Source organism: Argiope bruennichi, chromosome 2, assembly GCF_947563725.1.
Source record: "Argiope bruennichi chromosome 2, qqArgBrue1.1, whole genome shotgun sequence".
In the NCBI taxonomy this organism is placed as follows: Eukaryota; Metazoa; Arthropoda; class Arachnida; order Araneae; family Araneidae; genus Argiope; species Argiope bruennichi.
In genome coordinates, this window is record NC_079152.1 from 83,527,053 (window position 1) to 83,544,250 (window position 17,198).

General features: G+C 27.9%; 1 long non-coding RNA gene across 1 annotated transcript in view; it reads left to right on the forward strand.

The window, feature by feature from the left end:
* LOC129991907 (uncharacterized) overlaps positions 1-17,198 on the forward strand; it is a 106,949-nt gene that overhangs the window by 11,600 nt on the left and 78,151 nt on the right. The window contains exon 2 of the long non-coding RNA XR_008785843.1: positions 5,441-5,499. This is a non-coding gene — a long non-coding RNA (uncharacterized LOC129991907). The remainder of the gene's footprint in view (positions 1-5,440; positions 5,500-17,198) is intronic.

The following is a 17,198-nucleotide window of genomic DNA, read 5'->3' on the forward strand; positions in this document are numbered from 1 at the left end:
TAAAAGCTCTCCGATGATTCCTAAACAAAATTATTCATTTAATGCGCATTGCAATATTATAAGTATATTCATTGCAAGCGTATATAGAATAACAACCAAAATCAGTTGAAGTGTTTTCTTTCCGACCTCCTTATATTTTTTTGTTAAACGGTAATTCCATCATATAATGCAAGAAATCGAATATGCATATTTGAACAGTACCTTTTACCTCTCGATAGTGTTGTTCAAAATTTGAATCTGATCCATGATTCTGACGTGAAGATCACTTGCTAAAATTCATGCATCCAAATTTCAGCGTTTTTGAATAATCACATTCGCCAACTTATGAATGGGCATGTATGTACAATCAACCAACGCAATGGTGGGTTTGATCCGGTACGGGTATGTACAGAATATTAATATTTCATGTACAGCATTATTTTATGCTTCTAGATTGCTGTGATTTCGAATTACCAATTTCAATTCAAATGGACAGATTTTTCATTCATGAATTTCATCCAAAATTTGATAAAAAAAATCTGTAATATTTGTCATTATATACTGCTATTTAAAATCACATATATTTCAGATATCAGTTTGGCTGTGCTTTCTTTTTCTCATATACGAAGAGTACAAAGAGGAAGTATTGTAATCTTCAAAATAAATAAATAAAAATAATCCTACTTCAAGACTTTGATGTATTTCCATATTTCAGGCCTCCCTTAGCTTAAAAAACACATTTTTGGATTTATATCTGTTTATGAATGCAATTATTCAAATGTTCTTTGAGTCAGATGATGAAACTTGATATATGAACTGTACACCAAATTTGTAATTGTCCGCCAAATTTTGAACGAAATTATTCAGACTGTGTGGCAAATGAAATTAATAATTATAAAACGTAAAGTGCTAGGTAAATAAATTTTAATACACAAATTTATTATCTAAAATTCTTTTCTTTATTTCAAAAAATGTTGAACCAAATCCGTCAAATCGTTAACTGTCGACCGGTCGGTCTATAGCAAAAAATACACCACAATTTAGCTTAATTTTTAATTATTTAAAATTCTAATTAAATTTCCTGACAATCTCTCCGTGGTGCATTTTCTCCCTCTCCCTCCACGCATCAAATTTGCAATGTAGAGAGTATCAAATTTGGAATTTGGTAGTTGCAGATTTAAAGATACGACTTTTACAGGTTTAACAGACACACACTCACCTTTATAATAAGTAGAGATTGGCATTACAAGGGATAATTTCATATGCATTGACTTTTTTAATGGGATGAACAGCAGAATTTTTTTAGAAATCCCACTGAATTTATTATGATAAACATTATTTACGATATGATTTTATAAAACGAAATTCAACATGACAAATGTTTCAATGATTCTAAGGTCTAACAAAAGTACTTTAAAATTTCAGCATTTATTTAACATTGTGATTATTAGCTGATTATTTAACTAATAGTTCAATCTGCTAAACCCGTAAGAGGAGATCCTTTCCCAAATTAGACTGCCAAGGATCCGCAATAAGGGATTGACCCCGATTTCTGGGGGCGATGCTTTCAGCTGCTCAACAGTGGCTCTTTAAAACATGTCATCACCTCACCATTCACAGAGCGAAGAGACACCAACGTTCAAAAAGACCCTCCTCCACCCCGTCGTTTCCGCCCCTTACACCTCGCTTTTCCCTTTGATAAAATAGTAAAAAAAAAAGATCCATTTTGCTCCTGCCCCGCTTTTTATAGGGTCGAAAAATCTGACTTTCAATAATGCCCGCTTTGTTAAAAAAAAAAAAAAAAAAAAAAAAAAAAAAAAGGATTCTTTTCTCCTCAAAGAGAGCGTTCTTTTTTTTATTATTTGTTTGAATTTTTAGATTGTTCTTATGTCATCTCAAAGGTAAGTAGTTTCAAGGAGGTTTCTATTCGATGAAGCTGAAAGACGGGAGTAAGGTGCTAATTCTTCTGGTTTGATTATTGGGAATCAGATTTATGGAGTTGCATTGCATAACTGGGAACGAATTTAAATTGATTAGAGTAGATAAGCATTTGAGAGCATTCTTATGAATTCCGATTGCAAGTTCGTAAAATAAATTTCATAAATGTACGATGAGATATTTTTATAGATCGTACTTAAACTTCAAAACAGGTGTAGAATGTTTTAGTTAAGAAATGAAGCATACTAATTTATTACCATCTTTGAAATATATAACATAAATGTGTAAATTTTAAACAGAATGTAGTTGTCAGATAAGGGTAAGATATTCAAAAATTTATGCAAAAGTTATTGCAATGAATGTTTTGCAGTAATGTAATGTAATAATAAATTATTGTAATAATAAGCAAGAAACTCTTAATATATAGAGTCATTTATATTAAGTCATGCGGCATCATGCTGGCATAAAAAGCTTAATTGCCTGCGCCATATGATGCTGCATGCATTTAGCTGCTATAACTTTACTTTTTTTATTCATCACATAAAATATTACAACAAAAAAATCATACATTGTATGTCATTTGGATTATTTGAACATTATAATCGCATACTAACTAGATGAAATGTGTCGTTTAAGTTTTATTCACTTATCTATACGAATAATAAAGAGTAAGTATATGTGAGCGCTGGCTCCCTACAGGCCAGACCGTTTAACCTGCAACTATGAAATTTAGCACATGCATACTTTAGATGTCAAAAATATGCACCTCGAAATTTTTTGAAATTTGCATTAGAATTTTAGTTAATTAAACTGAATTGTGGGCCTTTTACCGCGATAACTTCTGTAAATATTATTGCAAAAAAAAAAAAAAAAATACAATTCGCGCTGTTTTAAAATTTAAATTATCTTTTTCTGATACCAATTTAACAGTGATGAGGATTTTTGCTGCATTTTGTCCAATTTTTAAGAAATGTTTTTTGCCTGGTTTCTAGCAACAGATTTCTTAGTTGTTCTGAAGTTCAAACTATTTTCATTATTCTACCAGTAATTTTCGTCAAATGTGATCACGTGATTTTCTTCCATAGTTGTTAATATCTGTTAAATATCTATGAATTTTAGGTGACCTACAAAAAAAGCAGTTACAATATCGCAAAATTTATCAGATAGATGAACCCACAATTGCATTTTTAACAGCATCTTAATGTCATAGAATTGGTCTCTGTTAGAAGGTTTCATCTATAGAGCTAATGAATCATGCAGAAGACACATCTTTGATATCTGACAATTTCATGGTATCAAGGATATGAAGTTATATCTAAAGGATTTAACTAAAATTATCGCAGAAATCAGCTGGTTGCCAAAGGTAATTAGTAATATATAAGACAATACTAGCAGAAATAAAAAAAAATAGTATATTAGCAAATATTTAATCGCTAATTAGATAAAAACATAATGCAAGAATTCTACCTTTGGAGCGTTAAGAATCAACGTTAATTTTTGTCATCAAAGTCGCCAAATGATGGTTAAAGACATCAGTTATTGAATTTGTATCTATTAGATATATTTGTAAAACTCTCTTCCTCACTATGACATTTAATGTGCAAGGAAAGCAATATTACAGATTCATAACAATATCTTCCAAGAAATTGTTAAGATATCGCACAAAAATTGATGAAATAAAGATAAGAAAATAAACTTCATCACGGCATTCCTTAAAAATATGGAGAATTGTTTTTCTTCTTTTTGTAGCTTAATATTCTGGACTAATGATATGCAGTTCAATATTCGAAGAAACGATGAAAACATTTCAAATTTCATTGCAGCAATGATCAATGCTATTGCAAATTACACACAAAAATATTTTTAAAAATTCTCAAAATTAAGGAGGGAATAGGGCTTAAATTAATTTATTTAGTATCATTAAAAGGAAAAGTTTTTGAATTTTAAGATAATCTAAAAATCATTTTGTCTGATAATATGTGAGCAAATTATCATCGAAAACACAAAGCTTGTTTGATTTTTACTTAAATAAAATTTTAAAAAATCGCCTCGATGGATACTACCTCAATTTCCAAAACATCTGCTTAATCTGGTAAATTTTGAAGGAATGGTCTGTTAATAGATTGTTAACAGGGAGACATTACATTTCCGCTTTTAGTATTAGTAGAGAGTGGATTTTTAGACTAATTGTATCTATTCGTGCTCACAGGATTCAAGCAAAATGAGCAGCATTAAATCTGTTTTGAATACAACTTGCATCTTGTATTTATTGCTCATGGAGTAACTTCATATCGCATTTAAAGGCAATGGACAATTCTATATTAATTGCATATGTTGTGACCCTTGCTTCTTAATTCCTAAAACGTCAACACACACACACACAGAGTGAGAGTGAGAGTGAGAGTGAGTGAGTGAGTGAGTGAGTGAGTGAGAGAGTGAGAGTGAGAGAGAGAGATTTTAATGGCGCTGAAACGCACTGTGTATAATCAATACATAAACATAAAAAGTATTGTTGTAAAATATTTTTTAAATTATATTAATTATAGAAAAAATTACAGAAATAAAACTGATATCACTAAAAAGCAATTATAATGTATTTATTTATAGAATTTTAAAGTAGAGTAAAAAATGATTTTTTACACATAGGTTCTCATGTTATTATTAATTTTTAATTAAAAGTCGTAGCTGAAATTTTCTTTTTAGAAAGAGTTTTTTAGAAAGAGTTTCTAGCTAGAAGTAACTATTTTTCTAATTTTAAAGTTCTTATTTAAATGGGGGCCCAGTCGCGCCCTTTGTGCATCATTTTGTCTCAATTTCCAAATAATATGCCAGACTATGAAAATTATTATATAAAAAATTTTGAAACGTTTATTATTTTTGTGTGTGCAATAAAATTTTACATCTATGTTAGTGCAAAATTAAGAAATTTTAAATCACAGTATTAATGATGTAGGAATGAAAAAAGGTACTTATTCCATTTCATACTGAGCTTCTAATTTTGTATAAATTGCATCATTTATTCATCGTATGGTTGTTATTAAAGAATACAATTCAGTACTTTTCCATTAACCGGGTACAAGCGGAAAATAGCCAAATAATGTAGAATTCCGCCAAATTTCTTAAAGCCACGTTCTGTATTCGCTTGGCGACTTGGCTCGCGTTTGGTTCACAATTGGCGACATTTGCCCCCGGCTAACGGAAAAGTATCAGCTAAATTAAAGGAAATTTAATGCAATTTCATTATACAATAGAATGAGCTAATTTGTAATTTGAAAAAAGAAAGAATTAATAACAATCAATTAGTTTTTTAAAAGAAAGTCTTCTATATAAATATATCTACTACTATTGAAGGTTTTATAATAACGAGTGGGATTCGCTTGTAAATATAGTTTGATTTAATTATTTATAATTTTGATTTCGAATGGAAGCGGAACTTATAATAATTGAAATTGGTGTATACTGACTTTTTAATAAAATTAGATGAAAATGCATAAGATTTCTTATAGATTTTTATTATTTTCAGAATATTCATAATGCTCTATGAATATTATAGGGATTTTCATTGGAAAGAAATGAAATTCGGTAAGTACCGTTTTATATACAAAACAATCTATTGTAATTTTTGTTTATTTGTTATTGGTTTATTTTCCCTATTCCTAGTAATAAAGTAAAATTAGTAGAAAATAATGGAACAAAAATATCAATATGAAAATGGATCATTGTGTTTTTGAAAGTCTGTCTAAACAAATGTGTTCAGATTTTTCTCCTGTACTCAGATGGTAAAGAGATACAGATATGGCTTAAAAGTTTGAAATTCTTTTTTCGCTTCTGTATTTTCAAAAATATATCTCAATAACTTAGACAAACACAAAAATTATTAAATTTTTGAATGTAAATGATCTTTCAAACTAAATTAAAAATTAACTTAACAGAGATTAACGTCTGAAAAGTAGATGATACGTAACTTCCGACTTTTAAAATCATATGCATCTTGATTCAAACGAAATATGTTGACAATATTCATACTGTAAGTGTTTTTCGGTTAATTTCTGATGTAGCATACCCAATTAAGTGACTTCTCTTCATTCCTCCTCCTTTATTTTTTTTTGTTGTACTTGTTTTATTGTGACTTGTAGAATAAAAAAGCCGGCTAAGTAAATTGAATCCTTTTTTAAATTGTATATAAGTATTTGTTATACTTTTGTCTGTTTTGATATTAACTTCACTATTCTATACATTTCCTATTATTGTTCTAATATTAATTATTGTATAATCACCCTTTTGTATAGTTATTTAGACAACAGTGATTTAAAACAATAAGATATATTATTTTTAAAAAATGTACAAAAAACAACCTAAAAACATTATATTGAGGCATTATTTATTAACACTTAAGTAATTATTAACGAGCAAAACGCATCTATATATTTAGAAATGTGTCTACAACGGAACTCACCAGTGTTTAAAATGGAATCAGGAAAAATCATGTGACTTGTAAGTTCAGTCATGTATTTCATCTTTCTAAATTATTCTAATAATATCATTTAAATAGTTATTGAAGAAACTAAAACATTTGTTTAGGAGCATTTTGCAATTTCAAAGTGACTTTTCAGACTTCAAAGTAAATATTTGGTTTTCTTTTATAATATATTTTTTAAAGTTTACTTTTTCAAGAGAAAAATTAGATCTGAAGAAATTTCTATATATATATATATATCAACAAAGTGACTGAAAAATTAGTATATTTTATTTATTTTTGGTTTAATAGTACTGCATGTTTAAGTAAGATTTTTACTAGAAAGATTTGCATGTAATAAAGAAACAGCGAGATTTCTGCTCGACATATATTCTTATTGTAAAGTTAAAAGTTGTTTCGCAAAGGCGAATGATAATGAATCATAGATTCAATCTAGATAGAATAGAATTCCCGAAAAAAATTTCTCTATTTTACAATTTGTTATCACTTTTTATGTAGAAAGTAACTAAAACTATACGACTAAAAATTCGGTATTCTTGAATAATTTTCTAATAAATATAAACTAAACTGTAAATTTTACATTTATATTAAGTTTGTACATATTGCAAATATGCTGTTCCGAATCAACTTTGTAAAAGGTTGGAGAATAATTATTTAATTACACAAAATTAAAGCTAAATTTATTAATTATTAATTTGGCACTATTTTTACTAAATATTTATTTGGGGAAATATAAGATTTGAAAGCTGAAGAAAAACTAAATGTTTAAGCAACCAAATAACGCACGTCCATAATTTTATTTATTTCAAGGACATAGAAATGTTTTTGAATTACTGAAAAATTTTAACGAAAAAAATTTCTTCCAAACAAACAGATGCTAACTATTTAGATTTTAAATTGAGGAAAAATATTTTTTAAAGTGAGTGTTTGTTAATTAAAACTTTTCATTTGGTATGTTATGTAAGCTTCCGTTGCATTATATTTCCACAATATGTTAATCAGTCCATTCGCAACAAATCAAAACGCAGACCATAAAAAAACTAAGCCCCTTTATACTACAAGGACTTTCATGTAGCTCTTTTTATTCATAGCAATCAACAGGTGAATGAAGTTCAAGGTTACCATAAACCATATTTCCTTATAAATAATTATCTCTTTCATGGCACTCCTAACAGGTCGTGGGGAAGTGAAGAGTTATACTTAGGAGTGTTCCGCATTGTCATCTGAGAATTAAAGAACACGAATAAAAGCGTTACCCACGAAAGTTCATTTTCATGAAATTGAAAATCCTGAAAAGAAACGAGCTTTTATCTAATGCGTTCTTAAATTGCTTTGAAAGATGACTATTTATTTTGAAAGCGATTTTTAAATTGATTATAGAATACCAGACGAAACTAACTTTGAAGCTCTATAATTAGTTTTGAAAGAATTTTAATTAAGATGCAGAACTGATATTCATTATGTTCTCTATTCTATAAGTGTTTCGTTAAACGTCCAAGTGTTAGAAAAAATAAAATTAGAAGTATTTCATCGGTAATTGTTTTTTTCTAAACTGCTTTACGTGCTCTTTATCTCTTTGATCAAAGATGCATTTGTTTTCACAAAAGTGAATAAACGTATTATCTTAAGGATAAAAAGAATATGGTATTTATTTTCAAAAGAAAGATAAAGCTATAAATAATTTCATTGTTTGTATGGAAGGGTTATTTAAACTGTCTAGTTGCTATTGATATTAACTTATACAATACGTTAAAAATTCAGTTTGGATCACTGATTTTTATCTGGGAATTCATAAAAATAATGAGATGAATCACATGTATCAGATTTGACATTAAGAAAAAGTATTTCATTTAAGAGTTAAGTATTGTAGATATATTTCATGTGAGCTAAAGAAAGAGTTTTTATGCTCGGATTTTCTAAAAAAATCTGGAGAATTCGTTCAGAAGTATACATGGGAATAAGTGCCTGTGTTTGCAAAATCAATAGTCGTCTAAGAATGCGTTAAACTTTGAAGCATAATGGTATCTTTGAAAGCAATATTCATAACATGAAATTTGATTGGGACATAATTTCAATTTTTAATAACTGTGTAAAACAAATGATTTCATCAAAGTATTTTTTTAAATTATGCACGTAATTTTTTGTATGAATTTGGAAAGCTTATTAGATTTTGAACAAGTTCAGTATTTCCATTATGAATTTTAATCAGACTTTTCTGATTTCGGCTTGATTGCTTGTTATATAGCATTTTTTTAAACCATATAACAAGAATACTTTTGTAAGTATAAGTAAGTTTATTGTAAATATAAGATTATACTTTTCAGTGGAATTTTGGGACCAAATAATTTAATTTGTGAATCCCTGGATTTACATTTAACTAGAAAAATAAGTATTAATAATATTAATTATATAATAAAATCTGGAGAATTCGTTCAGAAGTATACATGGGAATAAGTGCCTGTGTTTTCAAAATCAATAGTCGTCTAAGAAGCTTATTAGATTTTGAACAAGTTCAGTATTTCCATTATGAATTTTAATCAGACTTTTCTGATTAAAAAAATTATAAATATGTTAAATTGTTGAAGTTTTAAACATAAAATTTCTACTTCTTTCAATTTAAATATTAGTTTCATCCTTTTGCATATGTATTCATGAGTAGTACGCAAAATAAATGCTTATTTTCTTAATTTGCTTACTAATAAAGTGGTACATTTCGGATATAAATTACTCTATTAAAGATAATTTTCATTTTCAGTAGATAATTATTAATAAATGATTAATGAATTTGGTTTTCAAATTAAAATCATCAATTTTTTATGTATACTAAAACTAGAAGAATAATCACAAACGAATACTCCGATTCTCCTTGACGCTCATGAAAATAATTGAATGACTGAATGCCGAGACAGTATAGGCGGAACTAGAGATGAGTCAATAAGTACCATCACTGGCCGCGGTACAATTTCTAATGTAAGAGGTACGTTACATTATGTATTTGGAAGTAGCTGACCCAACTCCATTTTTGTACCTACTAGGATGGAAGAATCAACCATCATACCGAAAAATTCTCTTCCTCAGTCTGAGGTGTCTCTTGAAGATATAAATTGGAAGAATAAGAAAAGTATTTTAATAAATGAGTGGCACCGTTATTACTTAATATAAGAGAATTTTTTTAATGAAATTAGTCGGCATATCGTCAACAAATATATTAAATTTTATTAGTGACTCGAGACTTTTTTTAATCTGCCACTAAGCGAATTTCTTTTTATGTGTATGAAACGCAACAAAATGTAACTTCTATGGAGTGTTAAACAAAAGTTTCAAAATTTTTAGCAATATTCATCGTGTTTAATAATCATAAATGACCCACTGATTAATTTATAGAGCAAACAAATTTTAAAAATAATATATAAATTTTGTTGTTTTAAAATTTTAATGAAAAAATACATTTAATTTTAAACCGTTTTACTTTTTATGTTTGAAAGAATGGTATTATATTACTTTTCCTTGCGTTGTAGAGTTATGCAATTATAGCCTTTTTAGACCTTTTCTGCAATTTTGGTTTTACAATGAATATCACAAGAAAAAAGTTAGGAAATAATAAATGTATAAAACGTCGTTTATCGAAAATCTGGAAATTAAAATAAAAATCATAAAAAATGGGCACCAAAAAAAAAGACAATGCAGCCACAATGAATACCATAAGAAACAACCCCCCCCCCAAAAAAAAAAATCTTACAAATATTCATTATATATGAATGAAAATACATTATAACAGTGTTAACAATTCCAATTAAGTAAAATTTTCCGATATGCATCTCACGTTTTTCGGATTATTGTTTTTGTCATACAACAGTGATTACTAGATCCATTGATCTTTAAATGCAAATAGTAAAGTTTTGAACTCATTTTCTACTAACAAGGAGCCTCAAAACAACTTCCAAGTTAAAAGAAGTATTTTTTAAAATATTAATAAGACAAAATACTTCTTACTCAAATGTATTTTTCCTTCAATTCTTTCCTATGTTTTGACTGTTTTATACCCAATTTATTAAAAAAAAAATCTTTAATGCAGTTATGATGTTTGCATACGCATATACTTCTCATATGCACTGGTAACATAATTTCGAATTTATAAAACTAACTATTCAATTATTTGTTACAAAACATTCATTAAAACCTTCCAAGCCTTTTTAATATTATTGTTATTCCACATTCATACATTTCTTATTCAAGGAATGTTTCGTTTAATAATTTCCCATGTTAATCAACGAAAAGAATTTTTTCATTCATTTGCCAAAAATAATATCACCATATTTATTGATTAGGTGCTTTTGGCGAACAGTTATTGGTAAAAATTTCAATAAATTATTTTGAGTAACTTAAATTCCAATATCATGGTCAGCAAATTAGTTTTAAATTTTACACTTTGAGAGACATGTAACTCGCATTATTTTAGAAGCTTTATGCTGTGTTCATTGTGCTGTGCATTTTCCGTTCTGACAGTATCATTCATCATACATTCAACTAATACTTTTCTTAATTAGTCTATCAGTTTTTTTTTATTTTATTTAACTAAATTTGTTATTTGAATCTACGTTTAAACTTACTTTTATATTTTACTATTGGATTGGTGCAGCATGGCCAAATATGGCTCTTGCGCCAATAAACCGCACAAACCAACCAAATCATCATACATTCAATTATATCAATGGAAAGAGCTGCTGCATTTAAACAAATTTCATCCTTGTTTAAACGCTCATTTTCTGGTTAAAACTAAATTAAGAACAATGATTAAAAACTTTTTTGAAGAATGCCTTAAGTTGAAACCTACTGAACACGGAAAAATAAGCAAAATGTTAATATATTGATTACCAATACTGTGTGAAAAGCTTGAATAAAATATTGATACAAACAATGAAACTTAATATAGCATTACATTTCATTTTTGAAGTGAAATTTTTTGTTGTAAAATATGCTTAAAATATTTTTTAATTAACTAAAAATAGACAAAAATTATAATACACAAGTTAATATAATTGAAAAGCTATTTTTTGATGTCTCTAAAATGATGTTAAATTTTTATGTGCTGCTTCCTGAATTTATGAGGGGGAGAGATGTCAAAATTTCCCTAAAAAGTTTTTTTGAAAGCTTAATATATTTTATAAATTAAGATTTATTTAATTTATAAAATAAATGTTATAAATTAAAATATATTTTAAATAATGGCTTTGAGATGCACATTTTCCTTCCAAAGTGTGTATAATCCATGTTTGGTGATTCTAGGTCAAAAATTCTGACTAATAGAACGAACACACACACACGCACGCACACACACACACTATTATTAGTAGTAAAAATCGGATTTAGAAACTAGGTTCTCATACTTTTTTTGTAATGCTTCATAAAAAATGTAAGATTTTTGCATAATCTGATATTCAAATTTAGCACAGAATAAAAATATTCATCTTTAAAACTTTTTTCCCGGATGTGAATGTATAATACTGGAAATTCCACCAAGCTCTTTAAAGTTATATGAATTAACTAAATTTCCTATATCCATAAAAATCGATCAAAGTTAAGAAGCGATATAATTTTCTTCAAGCGTTTTTTTTTTTTTTTTTTTTTTTTTTCCTAAATCGAGCTCTATATATAAGATAACTTGTTAATGGGTAATAGTTTTTTGCATATTAGGACAAAAAAAAATATTTAAAAATGTGCATAAATATAGTAATTCGAATTTTGCATATTGAATAGATCGTTAGATGTATATGTAAATAAATCTCTTCTCACTAAATGATTGATTGTAAAGAAGCGATGCAGAATTTATTAGAATTCGTGAACTTGCTCCAATACTTTTAGTAGTACTGAATATATTTCAGTTAGTTGAATTCCCTCTCAAGTTCCATTGATGGAATCCTATCTTAATACTCAAAAATTCTAATACTGAATTGTCACTGAGAGAAATATGCGAAATGCTACTTTGTAAAAATTTCTTTTACTCATAAATCCCGGTATCTAATGCAAATGCTAGGTTTTCCTTTATTAATACAACCCGAATTTCACTCCGAGCCATATTCAAGTATCGAGCATCAAACTGAATTGTATTCCTTGAAGACCTCCCCTTCAATATCCTCCCAATATTTATCAGCATCTATTTATCCTTTTTCCTTGCTTATTTGATACGGCCTCCTTGCCCTGTCGCCTTCCATAATACATTCGCTCGATTTTACTTGTTGGACAGCCGGAGGGGTTATCAAATACTCGGCGGTTTTACCTCGTTTTAACTTTGTCAAATGGCAAAGTATCGACGTTTTTAACAAAGTACTGCGTGTAAGAACTTTTTTTTTTTCTTCTTCGTTGCGTCCTTTGGGGGATTTTTAAGTTTTTCATTGGTTTGTTCTGTAAAAGTTTGATCAGAAACAAAACTCGGAGAACATGAGATTGATTTCTTTTCATCTATTCTAATTACGGAAAGGGTTCCTGGCACGGTGTTGTATTTTATGAAAACGACGACTGATAAAATTCATGCTCTCATTTCGACGTAAAGAAATCGAACCTCACAAAATTTTATGTCAGATTCAAACAGATCTAAATAAGAAGGGTTTTAAAAATGAAAATAAAGCCCGCGGTTGTCTAAGAAACTTCCTCTTTTGAAAAGTTCGTCATGTTTTTAAATATATGCAAAACTAAGAAGAATTATTTAGAATTCTGAATATTTGTTTCAAAAAGAAAAATGTTGGTATTGATAACTTTTAAAGATTTACTAAACGAGTATTTACTTCATAAATAAGTGATAATTGTAACAGAAAATATTATAATTGTAAGAAAAAAAAGTCACCCCGAGTTTATGATGATTTTTCACCGTTAGAACTTTTAAAGTTCAAAAAAAAATCTATTTTTGTAATTATGTCAGTCTATCTGTTAATTAACTCAAAATTAAACTTGCTAAAGAAATATAATTTGGTATGCAGTTTTATCGTTAAAATAACGATAAAAATAGGATTATTACCAAATCCTTGCATGGCCTGGTTATCTTAAATTTTCTACGTGTGTCGGTCAAAAGGATAACTCAAAAATAGGAATGACGGTTAAATGAAATTTGCTGACAACCTATCTCAGTAGATCTAATTTAAAATGTTAGATCCGTAGAGAAGAGGTGGGCAGAGCGAGGTATCTAAGGTTTTTAGGTTTGTAAAATGAATATTTATGCTTTAAAATTTTTGAAAAAAACATTTTATTTTTAATTAAAGATGTTTTTAATGGGGCATAAATCAAGTAATTTTAGATTTTTAATTAATTAAAAACTGTGTTTTTTTATTGAAAATAAAACTTCATCTTACTTTATCATTTGAGAAAAGATGGGATTAAGCTTCTCACAAAGATTAAATGATTCATAATTTTCATCTACACATGTGTTATTAGGTATTTCCTTTATTGAATCAATTATTTAATTAACTGATATAAATAATGACAGCAAAGACTTCAAGCATTACCTCCGAATTTAACTGAAAAGCATTAACATTTTCATCAAATTTCGATCATGTCTCCTAGATAAGTTTTCTTTATATAAATCCAAACTATCTCAATTGACATAAAAAAAAAATAACTTACACTTATTAAGAATGGTGTTTGACGAATTCTGTTCGACAGTAAATCAAAATCTTCATTTTGGTGCGGTCAACGTATGAAGACTTTTTACTATACAAATCATGTAAAATACAAAATTACTATTCAATATAAGAACTCAACATTTCAGTAACATGAAACAAATGTCATTTAGAGTTGTGTTTATTTATAATATCAATAAAACTATTTTAAATTTAAAAAAACTAGATTAAATTCTTTGGTATAGAAGCTACTCCCCATACAATATATTGCTTTTTACAAAATGGATTTTCCCCCCAACTCATGTGTTTTTCCCGTACTTTGCTTGTACATCGGAATTTCCTTGTAATTTATATATATATATATATATATATATATATCGGGCATTCCCCGATAACGATTGTAATAAGATAAATAAAATGTGCTTCCTATTAAGGTATTTAGTAATTTCTGGTTCATAGGAACAACGTGCTACTAATAAGCTTCAAGTAAAGAAAAAAAACTTTTCTTGGATTTTTTTTAAAATTATGTTTTAACGGTTAACGTTTTTTGACCAAGTATAGTTGCAAAACCTACATGTTTCTTCAGAAAACATCCCTAACTTCATGCCAGTTACACCATCAATATTTACTTTTGCTTCTTCAGCAATTTTTAAATTTTCAATAATAATACCTTTTTTCAACAATGAATCGTTCATTTTTTTTTATCTAATAAAGAAAAAATTTATTTGCTTTATTATTTTTTCGCAAAATTTGTTGTGTAGCCATTTGTATTTCGTTCGACGTGTATGCACATCACCGCTTGATATGATTGCTCACCTTTGATTTTCAAAAATAAAATCCGCAGTTAATTGGTTAATAAGCAATAAAGGCCCTTTTATGTTTAATTAGATGTTTAATATATTTAGTAATTTTTATGGTCTTCATATATTACGTAAATTAATCAGTTAGAATAATCCTTTTTACTACTTTGGGAAAGGATGTTATAAGTACTAAATAAGTTTATTTATTTCAACACAAAATTGTAACGATGCAAATAAACTATCCAAAAGAATCAATTACTTTTTTTTTGCAGTAACCTGGTAATTTACTCAAAATGGCTTCTACTCATATAATATCTACGTTACAAACGTTGTCACCTCCATTGGGCTTCTAAATGAACCACCAACTTAACTATCCCATCGCCCCCCATTCTGCAAGAATCAAATTTTAGATAAAGCGGATGTATGGAAACTGTATTCTTGCTCTTCTCTTAGTAGCTACTAAAAGCTACATATTGCTACATAAGTAAATAATAAATGCTACATATTAATACATAAGTAAATAATAAATGCTACATATTAATACATAAGTAAATAATAAATGCTACATATTATATAAACAGACAATAATAATAACTGCATTCTCGCTATTCTCTTATTAGCTACAAAATTCTACGTATATAAGTAAATAATAATTCGAAGGAGGAGAATATTAACTCTGGATTATTATATGATAATCTGAAAAAGGAAAAAATTTGGAAATAATTATAAGGCGCAAATCCATAGTTCATCCAATTGTGGGAAGAAAATCAACGGTCAAATAGTAACATATATTATCCGTACTAATAAAAAAATTTATTTTCAAGCATCAAATTTTGATACTTCAAACGCTAATTTAATCGCAATTCTGCTATTTATCAATAGAAAAAATACTCTATAAATAAAATAATTAATAAAAAAAATGTGACGCTTCCATTAAATTGAGAATTTCTATATATACTGCCACTAGACATGATGTTTCTTTTCCGAAACCTCATGCATATTGCAAACACCTTCTGAAATGGGTCACGTGATGTAGTAATAGATAGCTGAAATGGAATAAAAATCACATAGATATACAGAATCAGAAACGTTTTCTTCTTGAGATGATTGCATTCGAGGCGTCTTGGTGATTCATGAAAAAATATGAAAATGCCTTTCAATAATAATCTCCCATCTTATTTCCTTTTAGTAAAAACTTGTCTGCTTTATATCTTTTAAAAAGTTAATAACTTCTTATAGATGGCTCCGCCGCTAGTTTCTACCATTACAAGGTCTTCTGCTAGAATGAAAATTTCTTTCTCTGGCACAAAATGGAACCACAGACGAATGCAAGTGAATGTGACAAATGGAGTTTGGGGAAACAGTTATTAGGAGCATCTGATAAAGAACTTTTGCTCGTTTGCTAAGGAAATGGAAAAGATGCCCTAAGAGATGAACCCACGATTAAGTAGAATAAACCAATTTTCTTGTATCCTTTGTTCCAGGGACAAGGGAAACAAATTAATTTCTCTGTCGATTCAGAAAAGAAGAAAAAGTCCGTTTAGCGAAAAGGGGAGAGAAAAACGTTAAATGTCGCCGTTAAAAGACAAATTCGCTTGCTTTTTCGTTTATAAGCATACTTTTATTTTATAGTGTAACAGTTACAAGAAAAATATATATATTTGAATTGAATAAGATAATATCTTAGTTGCCTTTGATGACCAATTGGTTCGTCGGAGATATTACATTTATTTTCAGTTAAATTGTTTTAATAGAATTTTATGTCAAAATTCTGTTAAACTGTCCGATATTAAAGCAGTATTATTTTAGTTGCCTTATATTCTGTTCATTGTTTACATGAATATTTATAATGGAGGTCGGTTCGATGATATCAGAGCGTTATCAAATAAGAAAATATGTAATTTATTTATTTTTTCCATTTAAATTTCGTCGTATTGTAACTTTGCTTTTTAAATTGTCTTGTGAATTATGCAGATATTGAACATAATCCTTCCTTTAATTTTCAATAGTGAAAGAAAATTACGCTGTTAAATATTTGATGAAACAATGAAAATGGTTTAAATTTCAGACCAACAAAGTGAATATTTTATTTAGACAGATATATATTTCATATTTAGCTACGATTACAAAATTTGATATATGAATTATCTCTGAAACAATATATATTTGCATCGTTGTGTTTGAGAGCGGGATAACTGAAATTCAATTTATTTGGGAGAAAAATATTTTGAAATGTTTGTGCTCTATTCTTTTGTTCAATTTTTTTAAAAAAATTGAAGATGATTATAAATAATTATAATGAACTAAAAATTTCTTTGATAATATTAAAATGTTAGTGGAACAGTTGCTAATCGATTCATTTATTTTAAATCTTAGTTATAAAATCTAATACAT